We start from the raw sequence: 17,163 nt of genomic DNA, 5'->3' as shown, positions 1-17,163 counted from the left end.
TCAAGGGAACCCACAAGCAGGAAAAGAAATCAAGAGCCTTCCTCCACTATCCCCCAGCAACTGGTATTTAGAGATAGACAAATGAGGACCTATGAGACTTGTGGCTCGCTGAACTGCCCCTTGCCAGCTCATGCAGTGGTGGTTCCTTCCTTCCTCCCCCACCCATTGCCACTCTCCCATTCCTCTTCCCCTGCCTTCACTCAGCCATCCTCCCAGGGGCAGTGGCATGTGGAGGCTGGAGTGATGGAGAGACGTGGTCTGTGAAAGCACAGACAATGCTCCTCTCTGTTGGGCAGATTTAAGCTGCCTTCTTATTTATTTTTTGATTTTTTTCTGCAAACCAGAGGGTTTTAAAAAAATCACACTATTGCCGGAGCAATAGAGGATTAAAATGCACTCCATTCCAATTAAAAAGGTGGAATAAAAAGCCGGCCTTCAACCAACTGACCTGGAATGACATGGTAGTAGAGGTAGACAAAATGGTGGCCCAGCTCTGTGGGGTCTCCACAAGTGTAAACAGAGAAATGTGAGGAGACCCCACTGTGTAGCAAACTGTCTCAGGGTAAGCATGGCATGTATAAAGGGCTTCTGAGGTTTACTATCTACTTCATTTTATGATATTCAGACAGCCAATCCAATGTAAAGGAAACAGATTGTTTTGAAAAACTCTACTAGGTTCAGCACGCTAAGAACTTCTAAATCAGCCACCAAAATTGATATTGCATACACAAGTTCTTCATGGAAGGGCCAGTGCCTCCCCCGCTCCCTCTTACCCAGAAAAGCAACTCTGACCAAGCCAGATGAAATACTCTGGTTTATAAATTCTCTTCAAGCCAGTCTGGAAAAGTCTTCAAGATTACAAGGGAATCACTTCAAGCAAGATGGTGATGTAATTAGCAGACTGAATAGGGTCTCACCAGCCGCTAAACTTCTCATGGCTTTAATGATGAGATATGTCTAGGCACCATGGCATACAAAAAGCTTTCTGGGAGTCTGGTGGCCAGAGGTGTCTGTGTCTCTAGTTCCATGTATCTGTGACGTTTAGACCTCCAGGCAAAGGGAGTGCTTTCCATGCCTCGGTTTGTAATGCAGAAGTCTGATCTGCCGCTAGTAACCCAATGGAAAGCCTGCAGCACCAAAAAAGGTTATTCACTTTGAAAGTAATCATGCTTACAGGAGTATAAAGGCTGGAGAATAAAAGATTGGAGAAATCAGACCAGAGAAGGCTTGAATCTTACAGGCTACTTTTGGGGGTACAAATTACAATCAATATTTCACTGAAACAGAGGTCCATTCCGCACAGCTGAAATAAAACATCCTGAAGAAGCAAAAAAAAAAAAAAGACATCCCGAGAAGGCCCTCCACACAGTCTTTTTCCCCCAAGATCTCCTTAGGACACCTTATTTCTGCTCAAGATGTCTTTTTAAAAAAATGTTTCAAAGTTCACCTTTCCCCCCTAAGCAAGACTTCTCCTGCCTGGCTGTGTGGAGTGCAGAGCTCAGGAGGCGTCTTATGTTTCTTGCCTGACCATTTTGTTCACTGGTCAGTTTCATGCTCAGCTTGCGCCCAACATTTTGTGTGCAGGTGAAGGGATTCTCCTTGCAAAACAGTCAGGCAGGAAATGGCCTCTTTTCCCCTCTGATGCCTTTACAGTCGGGAAAGTACCTAGAAGCCGCCTCTTTTAAAGATGTCTCTCAGACATCTTACTTGGATGTGTGGAGTGCAGTGGTGTACTGCCCATGGGGACATGGGGTATCCCTGGGCACATGCCATTTGGTCATGTGGGGGGCCCCAGGCACTGGCCGGGTCCTTGCACCCAGCCTCTCCTGTGCATGGCAACCCGGCCAGCGGTTCCCTCCATGTCAGGGTGCTGCTCACTGGCTGAACTGTTTGTCCCAGCTGCAGGCTGGCTCCTGCCCTTTCCGGCCTCCCTGCTGACAGGGAGGCTAGAAAGGGCAAGACCCGGCCTGGGGCTGTGGAGCCCGCCTGAGCCACCCGCCACCGAGGCAGGGTGGGAGCCTGCCATGGGACCACCAGGTGCCCCTCAGTCCAGCCCCACCAGGCTGCCTGGGACTGTCACCAGCCTCCTCTGCCAGCTAAGGTAAGTAAGGCGTGGGGGGTGAGGGGCCCAGGTGGTGGGGGCCTGGCCACCATTTTCCCCTGGTACCCCTCTGTTGGAGTGTAAAGAGGCAGTTGCCTCTTTTTAAGATGTCCCACAAACGTCTTTTTTGTGCTGTGCAGAATGGAGCAGAGTCCAGCATTTTGAAGGCCTGTTCCTTGTACTTGGAAAAGCCTATCATGGTCAGCTGTATTGCCAGAGAAGAAATAAGGTATTTTCTCTGATTTGTATCACCCTGCTTCTCCTACAATTATTGCTTGAAATGAACTGAAATATATGACATTGGTGAACTCATTCTGGAAAGATGGCATAAGGCTTATCTAATATATCTATGAACCACACATTACAGTACTTCTTCAAGACAAGGTGAATAACATATTGTAATTCAGAAGGGCAGACATTTGGTCAGATTGGAAAAATTCCAGAAGCCAATAGAGGCTGCTCATGTGTTCTGAATCAGCCATCTGAAGTGATTTTGATAAGACCTTTTAACCTATAATAACCATTGGAAGGAACTTGAGGGAGGAGATGAACTTGTGTCAGATTCACTGGGGCACAATATGTTGCAACTTTAAGCATCAGTTCTTTGATGCAATCAGAGAAATGGTTTTGCAACAGAATATCTGCAGGGGAAGGGGTTTCAAGGTGATAGAAGAGAGGGAAAGAAAATGGAAGGGTTTCTTCTGTCTCCTAGTTCAGTTGTAGCAGCAATGCTACACACAAATTAAAGGCATTATGTTTAAAAACATGTTTTCAGTTCTCATGAATGAGCACCCTGTTACATTTTTGGAACAGAACAATGCTGTTTTTTTTATGAAGGGTGGAGTATGGCATTTTAGCAGTGTGTTCCTGCATGGCAGGGGGTTGGACTTGATGGACCTTGGGGTCCCTTACAACTCTATGATTCTATGAATTGTACTACATTGTATTATCATTTTCATATGATTTTAATGTTTTATTGGAATATAAGTGCTGTGAATAAATTCTAGAGAAATCAATGCACGGTTGGGCCAAAATATATACTTTGTTACTCACCAGCTGTGTAAGGCAGAGCCTGATCCCAGTTATCTCTCTTGTATCTTCATTCAATTTGAATGCTCAGTATGTGATTCAGTTCTCTGTCTGTAGTTCTCACCCCGCCACGATGCCTCCCCTCCAGCCCCACTAGGCAAAGTAATTAAGTAGTGTTTGCAACTATGTGACTTGTCTCGAAGTTCTCCAAAGGAATGATAAAGTACACAAGTCTGCTCATCTAGAAGAGGGCATATTTTTGTAAGGTGAACTTTCATTTTCTTTTGTTTTATGCTGAACTTCTAAACCAGTTAACTTCAATAAAACAAACCTTTTGCTGTAAGATGGAGTTTCCTTATCTGTTGATAACTATTTCACCACAGTTGCATTAGACTGCTCTGGAATGTAAGTCTGGAATGTAAGTTTGGCAGAAATGTATATGCTCTATATTAAACCTCTAGAAAGCTTCAAGTTGCCTGTGTGTATGTTAGCTCACAGGAATGCAAGCAGAGACTATGTCTGCTTAGTAAACAATATCCACTTGCTTTGTCTGCCTCAGAACTTACTAGTACAAGGTCCCCAACAAAGTGCCCATGGGCATCATGGCACCTACCAACACATTTCCTGGTACTCACAAAGGGTTTTTTTAAGAAAGTGGGCAGGAATCAGGTGGAGTTTTTTTTAGTTTTTGCTTTATGTAGTGTACTTAGCCTGTGCAAAAAGTGAGACTTGATGCAGATTAAAGATGATTGGGCTCCATAAGGCTAAAATGCTTACCATACTTAACTGGACCCTCTATTGAAGTCAACAGACCCTTCCAATTTTAATGTATTTTTTATAATTCGGGGGAATTTGATCATAATAGCACTACACCAAGTTCTGCTCACTTTTCAAAAACCATTTATGATCTTATCAAAATCTGGCCGGAATCCCTGTGTTACTGTGCGCAGGTGCTAGAAGCTTTCACCAGCCCTTCAGAACCAACTGTTATTGTTACAAACAGAGATGAGGTTGAAAATGACTGGGATTGTGAGAGACGAGTTTATGTGAAGGATAGCGAGGAGAAGCACTTTTCCTTTTGCATAAGTGCATCAGATGTCTGCAAAATGAAGGCAGGTACTGTCAATTATACATGTTGCTTGTTCCATATGAATACTTAATTTACTTGTATGTAATAGGGTTGCCAGGTAATGTCCTGGCAACTAGCAGGGAGCAGTTGGGAAACTTACTGGCAGTATGTCTAGGCATCTGGCATCCACAATGCAGCAACATCATTTCCAGCAGGCATCAGAAGTGATGTCATCACATCTGCACGGTTGCTGGTGGCATGATGATATCCCCTTCTGGTTCATGATGGAAATGATGTTGCTGCGATGCAGGCACCAGAAGCCTAGGCTAAGTTTGCTGCCAGTAAGTTTCCTTTTGGTTGGCTGAATGGTGCTGGGAGCAGGGTGCTAAAGTAGGGGTCTGGCAACCCTAGTATGCAAGAAAATATTTTGAAAACACTATGTTAATTTTTAAAAGATATCCCATTAAATAGAGGGCTGTGGGCAGGGATATGAGACTGATACAATGCCCACTGCACTGGCATGTCACTTATGGTAAAAAAATTGGAAGTGACATAAGTAGCTCTAAGAATTGCCAGAAAATTTATAGTAAAACCATAAAGTTTCTGGTGATTCCTAGAATTACCCCATGTTGCTTACTTTTTTAAAAAGTATTTTGTGTAGTCACCAACCTCAAAGTGGCTCTTGGAGTTCTCCCCAAATTATAGCTGATCTCCAGATGACAGATATTAGTTTCCCTGGAGAAAATAGTAGCTTTGAAGGGTAAAGGGTATGGCATCAGATCGCAGCTGAACTTCCCCTCATCCCCAAACTCTGCCCTCCCCAGGCACTACCGTCAAAAATCCAGGAATTTTCCATGGAAGAGTTGACAACCCTGTGGTAGCAGGGTGAGAAGTTTCCACTTACACCCCTTTGTATTTTCACCTTAATACTCTGTAAGGTTTTTTTAAACCATGCTGGCCCTTGCACATCAGGCAAAAAAAATGTAGAACATTTGCCATGGAAGGTTACTTTAAAGTAAAGAAACAGACTTCCCATATGTGCTTTAAGATGGCACAGCAAATGGATATTGAATGTGCAGAGTGATTTAGTATGTATTGCATAGTGAGCATAGCACAAGAAAGTGTAAGAAAGATATTGTCTCCTTTCAAGCTACTACCAGTCTGAACACACATCAGAATATTTTTATGATGGCTATAAGCATCTTTGCTTATTTATATAATTCAGATGAAGAAAAACTGAAAAGGAATGTTTGGTGAGATCTGTAAAAAAATTTTTTTGCTAACTTATTGCATTTACTGGCATTTATTTCTTGTATACACATTTTAAACACAGCAAACTTCTGTTCTGGGAAACCAGATTTTCAAGTACATTTCCTGAGAGCAATTCTCTCCTTATGCAAAGCTTGTATGTCAGTAGGAGGCTATCCCTCTATGTATTGTCCCTAATATGTAAGAATTGAACCATAAGGAAAGGTTAGGTCCTGGAGGAACTTTCAAACACACATTTCTTCCTGTTCTATTGGATGTGGAACAGTGAAATACCTTAGGCTTAGAGGATCGCACCACCTAAATATCGGAGTCTGATCTTAAATTTTAGTTTCAAAATTGCTCATGAGCATAAGTATTAAATGTACTAGCTGTCCTTCAGTTTTTAAGAAAGATACATCAATCCCACAAGGAAGCAGGGTGTACAAAAGCTTTTGTTTGGTATAGTAAAATGTGATGGATCCGTTGTTCTTCCTAACAAACGCAATTTATTATGTCATCAGAACAAAAAACTGCCAAACCACACAACCTCTCTTCACAAATGGAAGGCCTCAAATAGTGTTTGATTTATTTGCTAAAACGTGTCACAAGAGGAATTGCCGTCATTGGTAAAATTAGAAAAAAATGGTACACAGAGCCAACACAGCTGCAAATATTCCATATATCACGGAGAAGCAGAACTCTAATAATGCACATTAACTATAAATTATTCAACTGTGAGTTTACTAAGTGTTTCAATTTTTTTACATAAGTTGGTCCCCATTTTTAAATCAGTTGGATGTCTTTCAGTCAAAGCCAAGGATGTTTTTAGAAGAGCCAAAACTGCTCACAGTTTTTCACAAATATTTCTGGCAGTGCTGAAAACTGCCTTCTTTCGATGACAAACTTTTGGCACTTGTGAAAAGCTTTGCTTGCTAATTTACATAGCCCTCTGCAACATCAACATGTTACCTCATTCACCGAGAGATTCCTGATTGGATGGGAATCTCTGTGTGATTAAGATGGAAGGATGAAGCACCAACAGCCAGGAAGGAGGGGGGCGGGAATGGCAACAAAGAAAGATCACTTAAAATCAAACAATGATGTTGAACCACTTCAATAAATATTTTGCACATTTGAGGGAAAGAGCTATCCCACAAAATCTCCTTGATAAAAAATTTATACAACTTACATTTGGTACAGAAGCTTGGTTATTGCTTATTGCTGCTTCACACAAGTCATTTATTAAAACACTAGCACCAAAGACCATTTTAACATTAAATAAAATGGACTCTAGAAAGGGGGGGGGGAACGGAGGGCCTGACAGGGATCTGCCCTCTCCTCACTTCTCCCCACCAGGAGTCCGCCCCCACACCATCGCCCACCCAAGCCAGACTTACCAGAGCGTGTCACTCTCTGTTGCTCAGGTGGGGGTGGATTCCTGGTGTGTGTGGGATAATGGGGAGGCGGGTGCCAGGGCTGATGGGAGAGCAGCAGGCCTGTCTTGGTGGGGGGATTGGGAGAAGAGGGGGAAGCAAGAGGGGTGCTGTGTGGTTGGCAGGGAGGACAATGCGGTGGGTGCCAGGGATGGGGGGAGAGTAGAGGGTCTGGCTTGGTCTGTGGCTCAGGAGATGATGGGGGGAAGAGGAAGGGCCATTGTACAGCTAGCAGGGAGGGCGATTTGCCACATTTGCCCAGCTCGCTCATGGGTTGGGGAAAAGGCAGGAGGAGGATTGTATGGAGAATCCTCAACCAATGGGCACACGGCAGTTCTGCATATCCATTGATTGAAAGTTTGTGGTCACAGTTGGTGAACGCTCAACCAGCATGCGAGCGGACAGTCCTGCTTGCCCACTGGTTAAGGGTTCGTCATCGCAACACTTTGCATGTTACCCAATTATATAGGATGAGATAAGATTCATGTCTTGCCTTTCCCACTCAGAAAGGGTTCAATATAGCTACAAAGTGATTGCCCCATCTTAGCTCTACAGTAACAAGGGTTCATAATAGTTTGTTTTATTGATTTGTAATTAGTTGACAGAAGAGTTACAAATACTTTAATAAGAATATTATTCTTCCTGTTATTAAAATAGTGTGGTTTGCTTATTTTGTATCTTTTCTTGGATGTCTTAATGCATTTTAATGACTTTAATATAGTTCTCCATTTTTAAGAACTCATTTTGAGTAGAAAAACAGGTTATAAGCCCTCAAATATATAAGATAAAATAAAGCACATTTATTGTGAATTTAATATTTGCAAATGACACAACTCCTTTATTGTCCAAATTCTCATCCTTGGCTTTATTTTTCCAGTGTCTATATTGTTTTCAAATGTCTGTAATTCCAGACAAGTTCTTACTTTTTTACTGACTGCTGTGATTTTTTGGGGACTGTGTGCTGCCGTGGTCTGATAGTTTTTGCTTCTAACGTTTCGTTCACATCTATGGCTGACATCTTCAGAGGCATGTCACGGTGAGATGTGTTTCTCTTCGTAACACAGATTTTTAGCAGTTTTTGTGACATGCTTCTGAAGATGCCAGTAATAGATGTGGGCAAAATGTTAGGATCAAAAACCACTGGACCATAGCCACACAGCCCAAAAATGCCCAATGATTCCATGAAAGCCTTCAACAATTTTCCTTTTTAACTTTTTCAGCCACCTTTTACAGTTTACTGTTTTTTGAAACTTTTGATGTTTAATTCTTCCACTGTTTCCGTCATACTTAAAGAAGTAAAGGGGTGCAACCCTTGTTTGAATCATTCCATTGATAACACTATAAAAGATCATGTATGACAAATCATAAACTGTAACTGATGTTCATTGTGGTTGTGAAAGCACATACTGGGACTACTCAGATGCAAGCCTTCTTCAGTGAAGTTTAAGAGCTTTGATATTAGAGAGTGCTCTTGTGGCCATTGGTCTTGTGCATGTTCCCTCTCAAATGGCTACCTGACCAACAGCTCGATGCCCCCTACCCTCAGTTCTGCCTGGGCTGCCACAAGAACCCTATTTGAAAACTAGTAGTGGGGCAGAGGGAGAGTATTTATGCTTTCCCAGAAGACCGTGATGAACATCAGATACAAGGAAGTGCAACCCTGACTTTATCATTGGTTTTCTGTGCATCTCCACATTAGGATTTTAGCATGCTTCCATTTTACCAGTTGGCGGGTTAACTTCATGTAAACACATGAATTGCAAAAAAGCTTTCTCCACTGCTGCATCTCTTTTCTCTTCCAGATCAATCTCATAATGCTGAACAAATGTGTCAGCTGATGACCACATGGCTTTTTGACAGACATTCTGCAGAGTAACTCCTTTCTTAAATGCAGCTGATGAATCTTGAGCTCTCAACAAGTGAGCATAAGCTACTAACAGGCACAGCACCTCTGTCAGATTATAACACAGATTTATTGTGGAGACAATCCACCTAGATAGTCTATGATGATGCTTTTTTCCTTTTAGACTGACCTGTATAAGTAACAAAGAAATTCTCATTCTTCCCAAGCGCTCTTGTTCTTTTAAAATAAAACAGCAAAGCCCTTCTCACATTCAGGCTTCTTTCCATTTCTGACGTAGGATTTGGAAAAAACACAGTAAAAGCAACTGCTCTGCCATATGACACTTAGATACTACCTTGGGTAGAAATTCCAATGAAGTCCTGAAAACCACTTTGCCTTCAAAAATCTTCAAAAATGAGGTTTCAATGCTCAATGCAGCTAACTCCCCAACCCTTCTGGCTGATGTTGTTGCAAATGGTTTACTAAGGGTAATAACCATTGTGGCACTATTACCCGCACTGGAGGGTAAACATTACATAGTCCTTTCAAAAAATATTTTGTCAGACCTTGAGAAAATGCAGATTTTCCTTGAAATTCTATATGGCAAGCCAATATTGCTGCCAGATGAACCTTCATGGATGAGAATGGAAGCCCTTGTTTCCATAAATATATGTTACAGAGTCGACTCTGACAGCAACCACTCTGTAAAGTGTGCCCATTTGTAAGCACAGAAGTGCCTTACTGACTGCTTCCTGGAGTGTATAAAGATATGTTTCGACTCTTCAGGCCACCCCTTCCCCCGCAGAAAGATCCTCCATGCCATCAAATGCAAATGGTGAAGGTTTTGAGATATGCCCAGCATTATCAAAAGCACATCCGGATCCGATGGCATTCTCATAAAATGTCCTTCCACCATCTGTCTCAATTTGAGGAACCATATTTGTCTTGGCCAGAATGGAGCCATCAATATTTAATCTGTCTCTTTCTGATCTGCCTTTCCGAACACCGTCTCCACGAGCGGAAAAGGGAAGAATGCCTTATAAAGTTTCTCCTTCCACTGAATTGGAAAGGTGTCCCCCAATGACCTTGAGTCTGATCCTGACACCAAGCAAAACTGTTGGACCTTTGCATTCTGCCATGTAGCAGAATCTCAGGGTAACCCCATATTTGAAAGATCATGTCCCAAAACTCAAGTTTGAGTTCCCATTTGTGATTTGTCATGAATACTCTGTTTAGCCAATCTATCTCGGTGTTCAACTTTCATGCATATATGAATGGCGTGTAATTTCACTGCATAGCAAATAGTCCATTCTCACTCTGCAGTCACTTCTGAAATCAGTAACCTGTTCCCTATCCTCCTTGCTTCCAAAGGTTGGCCAATGCAGCTGTGTTGTGCATTTGAACCAACATACTCTTCCCTTCAGTATACCTGTAAAAGAGCTAAGGCCATTTTTGATAGCTCTTTATTCTAGTACACTGATATGCAACTGTTGTTCTAATTCAGACCATGAGCCCTGAACCTTATATCTCTTACTACAGGTTCTCCCAAACCAGCAGCAAAGCATCAGTTGTAATCACTTTCTCATGTATTTGAATCCTAACCAAGACCCCTTCAAATAGATGTGATCTATCATTCCATTTAATTAATGATTTACACACTGCCCTGAGTATTTGTAATCTCTTACAAAGGGGATGGATGTTAGGCCAAAATACTCCCAAGAACATAACTGTAATGGTCTCATTAACAACCTAGCCACCAGGCAAAAAGCCATAGTGGATGCCATTAATCCCAATATGCACAGCATATTTCTGGCCTCTTGGTACAGCTGTCTAATCACAGCTCTCACCATCCTGGAAATCTTGTCTCCTCTATCCTCAGGCAAAAATGCTCTTCCCACAACAGCATCTAACCTTGCCCCAATAAACTGTACCACCTGAGAGATTTGCCATTTAGATTTTTTCCTATTCCAACCCAAACTATCACACATTTGCACTGTCAGCTGGATGTCCTGTTCAAGTTGCTCTTTGAACAATGCTACTATAACCCAATCATCTAAGTAAGGATATATGCACCCTTGCGACCACAGCAATACATTTTGTAAAAACCCATGGGGCAGTAACCAACCCAAATGGCAACACCTATATTGATAAACTTTCCCCTCAAATTTAATACATAACCATTTTCTTTATTCCTTATGAATTGCATTGCAACATGAAAGTAAGTATCTTTCAAGTCCAACACAACAAACCTCAATGAATTTTTTAAATAACTGCATAACACAAAGAAACCATTTGGAATTTTGAAACATAAATATATTTGTTTAACTTGTTTGTAAAGATGGACATGGCGTTGTTTAAGAAATGCTCCTCATGCAGAGCTAAAATGGCTAGATCAGACATTTACAAAATGTATTGCTTGGAGTGCCTTCACTGTCTTGGGAAAGCTTATATTCCCTCTATCTGTCAGATCTGTGTAGCTCTGATGCCTAAAACCCGCCAGGCTTGAGCCACCCATCTAAAGTCAATGCTTTATGAATGGGCTCTGGCTCCTAGGAAACCTCTAAGGCTTCCTCTTCAGGAACAGCAGGTAGGGTCATCTCAGTATTGCTTATCTCAACAGCCAAGGGTAAGCCCACTAAGAGCTCTTCAAAAAAGCCCAAGGGTTCAGATTCCCAGTAGAAAATATGGGACTGGGTGGCTGTGCTTGGTTCTGCTCTAGCTTTCTCAGGCACCAGAGCTAAAGTGTGCAGTTCTGAAAAGAGCTACATAAGCCTCTGTGGATGAAGGAGAGAGCCAGAGAAGCCACATGCCTTCCTGAATCACTGTTCTCTAGGCAGGATTGCATGGTAACACTCATCATAGTAGTCTGCTGGAGTTGAAAAGCTGGAGTTATTGCCATTGTTTCCAACTTGAGCTACTGACCCCCTCAGGTGGAAACATCCAAGCTGTGTATCCCTTGTGGATGGAATAAAGATTTAAAAATTGAAAGAGGAGTCCATATTCTGCAGCTGGTAAACTCAACAAAAGAGGTATGATATTACAAGCAAATGCAGAATGTAGAAAAAGAGTTTAAATAAGGCTATACTAAAAGTTATTCCCAGAGGAGAAGGCATCAGAGTGAGACAGTCATTTTAAGGCAAAAAATTCTAGATATTATTCCCCTCTCAGTTGGTGGGTTGCCAAAACAAAGTCGGAAAAGAAAAGATCTTAGAAATATGCCATTGACCAGAGAGAGAAAGGAATTTGATCTCTGCATTAAACTTTTGGAAACTTTTGGAAACTATGGAAACAATGACATCCAGTGCTCGTAGCATCTACCAGAAAGAGATCTGTGTCCCTTGAAATAGATAAGATGACCACCAATCTTAAGAGCATATCTGCCATTATGCTAAGACTCAGGGCAGAAATAAGCTCTCTGAAAGTCACTGTTAATAACAGTATCCCCAAGATGATGTCTGAACATATAATGCTATTAAAGAGATGAAAGTTGAATTCCAAAAAAATAGAAGAGAATGTGGAAAAGACCAAAGAGGAAAGGAAAACTTTAAAACAAGACGTGGACTCTGTACAACAGGAAGTTAAAATACATTATTTAACCATTCTTCAATAGGAAAATCAAATAAAAGAGAAGGTCTTGAGACTTAGAAAGATTCCAGAGGATCCAAATCCAGCAAAAGAAGAATGGAACAAGAAAACTAAAAAAAACTGAACACAAGAAAACTGCCTCAGTTCTGGCCAATCATCTGAAGATCAAAGAGAAAGAACTGGTGTCAAAGACTGAAAAATTTACAGTCACATAAAAAAATCTAAAAATGAAAGGATTGTGTAGGGACATTGTATGCTTTAGATGGTGGACTTTATGACTTCACATCCCCAAAAAACTTCCTCCTGTCCCCAGATTCTGCTCTCCCCAGGCACTGTTCCCAAATTGCCAGGAATTTCCTATGTCACTATTAGCAACCATAACCAGGGCCACTTTTGTTCATATAATCTGTGTTTGTGTTCATATAAGCTCCCAACTCACCAAGCTGGTTTGGGGCCGTAAGTTATTAAGAACTGATTAATTAGAATAAATTAGAAATTTTTATAAATTCTAGTTGGGAATTACAGTTTTAAATGTTGCATTGATTTTATATTGTATAATTTTATGCCATATAATTGCTGAGTGTGACTTTGCGGGGAAATGTACAGGTTAAAAATCAAATCAAATAAAAATACTGACTTACTGTATTAATTTGAAGCATCCAGTGGAATATCAATGCCTATCTAATTCTACTAACAGTTGATGGAATAATCAAATATTTAAGAGATTTTTTGCTGCCACACTCAGCTGCTTTTAATGCTCATATGGATTTTGTTATATACAGTCTGTTCTGTACTCTTACTATATTTTTAAATTTGATTGTAAACTTGCATGTGGATCTTTTAAGTAAGAATGTGGGATAAAAATATCTGACAAATAAATCTAGCTGACAGTGAATTTTTTCTGGCACGGAAGGGTCTATTCACAGGGGGATCTAAGAATATGTGAGGAACTACTTTGGTTGGAAAGTGCTTCCAAATTAAGACTTTTCCAAACCAAAGGGCAATTTATTCACAGGAGTTTAACCTTCTGTCAGGGGGATATCTGGGTGATTAAGGCGCATTCCCATTCCTATGTAATGGATTGAAATACCATTACCAATGGTACCAATGCTGCTCTGAGATATATGTAACCAGCCTGAGATATAAGTAACCACTGCCATCTGTGCATTCTTTCCTTGATCTTTACTTAATGGCTTCACATGCTTTGTAGGAAATTATGCTTCCCTTGGCACCTCTGTCCCATGAGAAAAGAATTACATCCATTATCTCATAGAGACAGGAGGCCATGTGGCTCTCTCGCTATCTGCTGTCGACCTTGGGGCGTCTCGGCCCCAAAGACTGTTTTTCACATTTTGGGAAACTGGGAGGGGGCTTTCAGCAGGGAATAAAGGGGACTGGGAATGCCAGGTTCATCAGAACTGGCTTTCGCCAAGTATGGTGCTTTGATTCCTCATCAATAAATGCTGCTAATTGATACTTCAGAGTCTGTTTATTGGCTTAAGGTTCTGAGGCCTAACACCTTCTCGCTAACCTGTGAATATCCCCCCATGCAAAGACATTTTGATATGGGACTGCTTTAAAACAAGTGTTCTACAAGATAACTGCACTGCATCAAAAGCAGCAAGTTTCTGCTTTGTTTCAGCATCATTTGAACATATTTCTTTAGAATTTCCTAACAATATGTAGAAATGTGTGTAGAATGGGGGAATTATAAAATCACTGAACTAAAACAAAGAATATTTGTGCTTTTGGAACAGTGCTAGTTATGTGCATGCCAACGATGCTTTAATTGCAAACTTATGGTACATAATGAGTAATTTAAATATTTTTGCCTGTATATCTTTACAAACTCCACTCTTACCTTGCTTCCTTATTACACACTGTAGATGGAGCGAAGAAACAAAAAATTTGAACTTATCGGTCATTCCATCCACAACATTCCATCCACAACTTCACAACCCCACTCCCCCTCATCACAGCCTGGTTAGGCCACTGAATCAGACAACCCCCCAGTAAGTGGTGGCTTCCCTCACAAAATATAAATGTGCTAACCTAGGGTTGCCATCTCCAGGTTGGGAAATTTTTAGAGATGGAGCCTGTGGGGTTTGAAGAAGAGAGGGGCTTTATTGGGGTATAATGCCCTTTAGTCCACCTTCAAAAGTGCCTACCGTATATACTCGTGTATAAGTCGACCCGCATATAAGTCGAGGTACCTAATTTTACCACAAAAAACTGGGAAAACTTATTGACTCGCGTATAAGTCGAGGGTGGGAAATGCAGCAGCTGCTGGTAAATTTCAAAAATAAAAATAGATACCAATAAAATTACATCAATTGAGGCATCAGTAGGTTAAATGTTTTTGAATATTTATTTCAAAGAAAAACAGTAAACAGTAAATGGAAAAGAGGGTCAACAAGAACAATATGGTATCAACAATAACTTTAAAAGTACAAAAACCTTAGCTCAATCAGCAACCAAGCTAAAACACAAGAGTTAAAATCCTTCAAAACTGGATTCCTCATCATCATCTGTATGTCCAAATGTAACTCAACTTAGATTTTAAGAGGGATATTATCAGAAATGGAAAGTCTACTATTAGCTTCCATTGTAAACAATGGGGGATGGGGCACCCTTTTGGGGATCAATAACTTTGGATCCCCTGACCCAAACTTCACCAAACCTGGCTGGTATCATAAAGAGACTCTCCTGATGAGACCAGCCAGGTTTGGTGAGGTTTGGTTCGGAGGGTCCAAAGTTATGGACCCTCAAAAGGGTAGCCCCATCTACTAATAGCTCCCATTGAAAACAATGGGGAATGGGGGCACCTCCTTTGGGGGTCCATAACTTTGGACCCCCTGAACCAAACTTTACCAAACTTGGCTGGTATCATCAAGAGTGTCTTCTGAGGGTACCCTGAAAATTTGGTGTCGCTAGTATGAAAACTGCGCCCCCTGCTGGCCGGCAAAGTAAAAACAAAAAAAAATTAATGACCCGCATATAAGTCGAAGGGATCTTTTTCAGCATTAAAAATGTGCTGAAAAATTCGACTTATACATGAGTATATATGGTAGTTTCTCCAGGTAAACTACTCTCTGTCACCTGGAGATCAGTTATAATGGTGAGAGATCTCCAATAACTACCTTGAGGTTGGTAACTCTAACAATGAGCCAATTTGGTGTAGTGATTAGAATCTTGGACTAGGATTTGGGATACACAGATTTGAATCCACACTTTGCCATAGAAGCTTCCTGAGTGACCTTGAGCCAGTTATACGTTCTCTGCCTAACTTACAGAGTTTCTGTGAGGACAAAATGGAGGAGAGGAGAACAATGTAAGCTGTTCTGGGTCCCAATTGGAGAGAAAGGCAGGGTAGAAATAAAGCAAATAAATACTTGCAGCTCTGTCCCTCCATACTGAACCTGGTTCTCCGATATGTTGACTGGAGGTATTTTGAGGCAGAGGTTCTACTGGTGGGGAGGAAGAAGGAGAGTTTGGATTTACATCCCACCTTTCTCTCCTGTAATGAGTTTCAAGGTGGCTTACAAGTTCCTTTCCCTTCCTCTCCCCACAACAGATACCTTGTGAGGTAGGTGAGGCTGAGAGAGTTCCAAAGAACTGTGGCTAGCCCAAGGTCACCCAGCAGGAATGTAGGAGTGCGGAAACACATCTGGTTCACCAGATAAGCCACCTTTTCTTAACCGCTATGCCAAGCTGGCTCTCAAGGAGAGGAGTTTTCTGAATATCTGTGTCATTGTTTTAAAATTAGAGGCGATAGAGTTGCCACTGACTTTTTTCTTCAGGTGCAGATGGTAATATCTTCCTTGGGCATCAAGTCCCTTGCTCAACCTTGGCATCTTTAGTCAAAAGGCCATAGGCAGTACAAACAGTGTCTGGAGCAACTTTTATCCAAGGCAGTGGGATCTCTGGCGTAATGCCCATTGGGCAAGGTGGGCAGCTGCCCAGGGCATCACCTTGTGGGGGGCATCAAAATGCTGGGTTCGTTTTTGGGTATTTTAGTGGTTTTCCATTTTTGGCCTGCAGGGGGCGCAGTTTTTAGGCTAGCGGCACCAAAATTTCAGCGTATTATCAGGAGACTATCCTTATGCTACCCCCCAAGTTCGGTGAGGTTTGGTTCAAGGAGTCCAAAGTTATAGACTCCCAAAGGGGGTGCCCCTATCCCCCATTGTTTCCAATGGGAGCTAATAGGAGATGGGGGCTACAGTTTTGAGGGTCCATAACTTTGGCCCCCCTGAACCAAACTGCACCAAAACTGGGGGGTATAATTAGAGCACCTGAAAGCTTTGAGACTGTGCCTTCAGAAATGTGCCCCCTCCCCCAGCCTGCAACCCCCATTGACAGCAATGCAGAAAACTCAATGTAGAACAAAGATTCTTGGGCAAATTTCGGGATGTTCTTGCAGGGAGGGCATTCTTGGACGTATCAGCACCAAAATTTCAGGGTATCATCTGGAGACTGTAATGATGGCAACCCCAAGGTTTGGTGCAGTTTGGTTCAGGGGGTCCAAAGTTAAGGACCCTCAAAAGGGTAGCCCCCATCTCGTTAGCAAAGAATGTGAGATGGGGTACCCCCTTTGAGGGTCCATAACTTTGGACTCCTTGAACCAAACCTCACCAACCTTGGAGAGTAGCATAAGGACAGTCTCCTGATGATATGCTGAAATTTTGGTGCTGATATGTCTAAAAATGCACCCCCTGCAGGCACCAATGTCCTGGTGCAAAAAAAATTTGGTCATGGTGGAGTGGCCGCCCATGGGGGGGGGGCATCCAACTCAGGTTTTGCCCAGGGCTACAGTTTGCCCAGGGCTGCCTCGTTACACCCCTGAGTGGGATGATGT

General features: G+C 41.9%; 1 protein-coding gene across 2 annotated transcripts in view; it reads right to left on the bottom strand.

Annotated features, from left to right (window-relative positions):
- CREB3L1 (cAMP responsive element binding protein 3 like 1) overlaps positions 1 to 17,163 on the bottom strand; it is a 112,679-nt gene that overhangs the window by 73,111 nt on the left and 22,405 nt on the right. Inside the window, exon 1 of one of the 2 annotated variants that reach the window (XM_048486221.1) lies at positions 3,155 to 3,173. The exons of the other annotated variant lie outside the window; for it this stretch is intronic. The gene's annotated coding sequence lies outside the window, so the exon portion shown is untranslated. Of the gene's footprint in view, positions 1 to 3,154; positions 3,174 to 17,163 lie in introns of those variants that run through there. 2 annotated transcript variants of the gene reach the window in all.

This window comes from Sphaerodactylus townsendi, linkage group LG02 (assembly GCF_021028975.2).
Source record: "Sphaerodactylus townsendi isolate TG3544 linkage group LG02, MPM_Stown_v2.3, whole genome shotgun sequence".
Taxonomy (NCBI): Eukaryota; Metazoa; Chordata; class Lepidosauria; order Squamata; family Sphaerodactylidae; genus Sphaerodactylus; species Sphaerodactylus townsendi.
Note: the sequence above shows the minus strand (reverse complement) of the source record. Positions and strands in the feature narration are given on the sequence as shown.